Here is a 4915-nt window from a genome sequence, read left to right as displayed (position 1 = left end):
CCTTCCTTGCCCCAAGGTGCTAGGGGAGTTTCATTTGTGGATGGGAAGGGTTCAGATACCATGTGTGTGTCTTGGGCCCCAGGTGGGGGATGGTCAGACATTCACTGCAACGGGGTGACATGGGCCATAGGGAGGTATGATCAGTGATGACAGGGAAGGGGCCCCACATCGGCCACCCCTCCCAGACTGCAGTGGTTACTGAGGATAACCCCTGGCCCTGAGGATGCTCTCATTTCTGGGCCAGCCCCACAGCCCTGACAGCTTGATGCTTCTGAAACTGGCCTCTGGGCATGGGGGAGGGACCATATCTGGCCTGGCCCCAGATCCAGGGATCTGGGTGGGACATGGTGACAAGAGCGAGGTGCTTGGCCTGGGTTTCTCTCAGTGCTGTGGGGTTTATGTCCACTCCCTGCAGCCCTTCTCCCCCAGGCCCAATGAGAAATAGCAGTACCTGCGGCAGGGAGTGGGAGCTTCTGGACATGGGAAGGGGGGGGGCCTTCAAGGCTGTCCCACTCAGCACAGCCCCTGCAGCGCTTTGGAACCTGGCGCAAGCACCGGATATAGAAGAGGTGGGCCATTATCATCGCTGTAACCTCCTCCTGCTGCAAGGGAACAAGAATCAGTCAGAGATTCTGACATACATGGCAACGAAGGACATTAACAGCAAAGTGAACCATCAAAATTTCCACCCCAACTTTCCCCATGTCTGAGGGATGGACTCTCTCACTCAACCCCCGAGACTACATCTTGTCTCCTCCCTAGTGACCTCCATCCCCTCTCCCACTGTTGTGGAATGAACTTCTGTCCCCTTCCTCTCAGCCCCACCGGGAGAGCTGTTCTACGTCCCAAACCAGCCGGGGATTAAACTCCGCTCCCCAGAATCCCCTCAGCCTCCCTCTCCCCATCCAGCTGAGGGGCTGGAAGGCTCTGGGCAGTAGTGCTGTGGGGTGAGAGGACACCTTTCCCAAGGGCCCCACCCCTGTTGTTAAGATGACGCCATGGAAAGTAGCTGAGGGGAATGGGGCACTTCAGCAGCCTCTGCTGACTGACTTCTCCAGTTCCCCCAGAGCAGGTGGTGGCTGGGAAAACATGATACTAGGGCTCTAGGAACCAGCCTGAGGCCGGGAGGGGTATGAAACTCTCACAGGGGGAGTTGGCAGCCCCTAGCATGAGCAATAGCAGCGTGTCATGTTGATGTGACACCTGTTTGGAAATAGCCGAGCTGGGTCTGCTCTGCTTTGAGCTGCTCAAGGGAGAAGCTTGATCCTAGCAATAGCACCTGCCCGGGTTCATCCTCTCCTTGCTCCCAGGTCAGAACATGGGGATGGGATGGGAGTGACTGTCAATGGCTTGGAGGTGAAAGGCCCTGGGGGTCCCTCCCCAATTGATCCTTCTTTAGTTACCTCGTTCCCTATCAGCTGGCCAACTTCCCCCAGGATGGAATATGTCAGCACCAGCCCAGCCCGGGTAACACAGAGCTGGGGGTCATGGATGGCCAGAAGCATCGCCTGGAGGAAAGATCTTTTCTGGCCTTCCATGAAGATCTCTCCAAAGGCCTAAAACCAACAGCACCAGAGCCCTTGTCAATTGCCCAGAACCAGGTTCCAAATCCCTTTAGCATCTCACAAGGTCGATAAGAGTCCTGGGGCAGCCAACCTTTGTGGAGCTATCTCCTGTAGCTCACCTGCTAGAAGTTAGGGGCCTTTTTGATCTGCTTCCATTCCTGCTCCTCACCAACAATCCCACGAGCGTCACCTACGGTGCTGTCATAAATATAAAAAGGCATGGTAAACCCCTTTAAAATCCCTCCTGGCCAGAGGAAAAATCCTCTTACCTGTAAAAGGTTAAGAAGCTAGGATAAGCTCGCTGGCACCTGACCAATATGACCAATGAGGAGACAAGATACTTTCAAAGGCTGGGAGGAGGGAGAAAAACAAAGGGTCTGTGTCTGTCTGGGTGATGCTTTTGCCGGGGACAGAACAAGAATGCTTGTGGCACCTTAGAGACGAAACCAATTTATTAGTCTCCACAAGGTGCCACAAATACTCCTTTTCTTTTTGCGAATACTGACTAACAGGGCTGCTACTCTGAAACCAGAACAGGAATGGAGTCTTAGAACTTAGTTAGTAATCTAGCTAGGTATGTGTTAGATTATGATTTCTTTCAATGACTGAGAAAATAGCTGTGCTGAATAGAATGAATATTCCTGTCTGTGTGTCTTTTTTGTAACTTAAGATTTTGCTTAGAGGGCTTCTCTGTGTTTTGAATCTAATTACCCTGTAAGGTATCTACCATCCTGATTTTACAGAAGTGATTCCTTTTTACTTCTATTAAAAGTCTTCTTGTAGGAAAACTGAATGCTATTTAATTGTTCTAAGATCCAAGGGTTTGGGTCTGTGGTCACCTATGCAAATTTGTGACGATATTTATCAAACCTTCCCCAGGAAGTGGGGTGCAAGGTTTGGAAGAATTTTTTGGGGAAAGACGTGTCCAAACTACTTTTTTCAGGAACCCAGATAAAGTTTGGTGGTGGCAGTGGAAGTCCAGGGGCAAAGGGTAAAATACTTTTTACCTTGGGGAAATTTTAACCTAAGCTGGTTAAAGTAAGCTTCAGAGGTTTTCATGCAGGTCCCCACATCTGTACCCTAGAGTTCAGAGTGGGGAAGGAACCTTGACAGGTGCCGTGATTCAGCCCAGAAAAGGAGCGCAGTGTCCCTCACCTGACGCCCAGGGCAGGTGCAGGTCAGGTTCTGCTCCCTGACTCACCATGGTGCCTGGCAAACTCCACACCCTGCCTGTGCTTCCAGAGGTGCAGGGAATCCAACAAGGACCTGTTCCAGCACTTGCTGGTGTGAGCTTCCCAACTCACTGACCCAGGGGCTCCCCTCTCAGACACTAGGGTGTCAACCAGGGAGACAGTGAGCAGAGCCAGATTCCTGGAGATACAATCCTCTGTTAACTCAACCCCCTGAGGGGATCCCTTTTATGCTACGTAACCATGGATCCATGCAACACACACAAGTCTGGACTATTAGCAAGGCTCCAACCCAACCCAGGGTCCTCAGCCTCTTGCAGCTGAACACTCTCTGCTGGAAATAAGTATCATAGAATATCAGGGTTTGAAGGGACCTCAGGAGTTGATCTAGTCCAACCCCCTACTCAAAGCAGGACCAATCCCCGACTAAATCATCCAGTGAATTTTTGCCCCAGGTCCCTAAATGGCCCCCTCAAGGATTGAACTTAGAACCCTAGGTTTAGCAGGCAATGCTCAAACCACTGAGCTATCCCTCCCCCTCCATAACACACTCACTGCAGGGGGAGACAGCTCCACACCTGAGATACTGAAATGCACAGGCAGAGAGACCTTACCTCTTCGACGCTGGCCATGTTCCTGTAGGCCAGGCTCTCGGTGTCTTGCATCCAGTCCCGACACCACAGATCGCTTGCCGCTCTGATGTTCACCCCTGGGGGAGAAAGACAGACCCATTGGGGAGGTTTGGCATCCAGCTTTAGTGCCTGTTTCCTTCTGTTCCCTTTCCTGGGTGAACACTGGCTGGGGTCCTCATGGCATCCATGGCCCAATGGACTCGCAGGGTCCCCACCAGTTGGTTAATACCTCAAGGGGGATTTGTCTCATTCATCACAGTAAACATGTGACCCTTACTGTCACTGTGCTTTGGGAGTGGGTGCCTGTTAATGGTGGAATCTAATACTGAGACCCCCACATTCACTCAGGATCTGGCCCTAGCTACCCAATTGGTGACATCCGACAAGCTTTGTGTCTTTCCCCCGCCCTCACGATGGCTCTTTCCCTCCATGTGTCTCAATAGGTCCGTTCCTGTCCCTGCACCAGCTGGCAGCCCCCTGGTGAGCTCATTTCCCTGGACTGGGTGACAGAGCCAGGCTCTGAGGTAAAGCAGCCAATTTCACTGGCATGTTCGTCCCCTTCCTCTCTCCCTGAATTAGGGAGATAAGTGTGAGTCATCATCTAAGGTGGGGTCAGTCTCAGAGGAAGGAACTTCTTCCTGTAAGGAAAAGAAATGGAGGTAAAAAAGAAAAGAAAAAGAAAGAAATGGAGCCTGCCCATAGGAGAGCGAAGGAGGCTGAAAAAAGAAAAGAAAAGGAGGCAAAGGAACAAGAAATGGAGGTGAGGAAAAAAGAAAGGAAGCATGCTGAGGAGGAGAGGGAAAAAGAGAGGAAGCCTGCACTGGAGATGGAGAAGGCAAAGACTCAGCAGAATATACTAAATAACCCTAACAATCCAGATATGGCAGCAACTATGTCCACAGTATAATGAATCCAGTGATATTGCTGAATATTTTCTCACCTTTGAGAGACTGTGTACACTCCATCAAATTCCTGAACCTCACAAGATGACCACGTTGGCAGAAAAATTGACTGGAAGAGCTCTGGACATATTCGATAAGATGCTGAATGAGGAGGCTTCGAACTATAATAAATTCAAGGATTTGGTTTTAAAACAATTTCAAGTTACACCTGAAACATACAGAGTAAAATTTAAAGCCCTTAAAAGAGGACCTGGACTAAGTAATGTGGCTTATGTAAGCCAGATAACAGATCTATTTGATAAATCATAGCATAGAAGAGTTGGAAGGAACCTTGGGAGATTATCTACTCCAACCCCCTACTCAAAGCAGGATGAATCCCCAGTTTTTGCCCCAGATCCCTAAATGGCCCCCTCAAGGATTGAACTCACAGCCCTTGGTTTAGCAGGCCAATGGTCAAACCACTGAGCTATACCTCCCCCCGAATGGCTCAATGGATGGGATGTAACTAGCTTTGGAGGAATACTGGATTTGATAATACAGGAGCAATTCTTGAATATGTCCAAGGATGGTAGAACACAGTGTTTATGGGATTAAAAAATGGACTCAACAGGAAGTTTTGCTTCTTA

This window comes from Lepidochelys kempii, chromosome 6 (genome assembly GCF_965140265.1).
Source record: "Lepidochelys kempii isolate rLepKem1 chromosome 6, rLepKem1.hap2, whole genome shotgun sequence".
Lineage (NCBI taxonomy): Eukaryota > Metazoa > Chordata > Testudines > Cheloniidae > Lepidochelys > Lepidochelys kempii.
The sequence above is the reverse complement of the archived record's forward strand: the minus strand, read 5'-3'. Positions refer to the sequence as shown.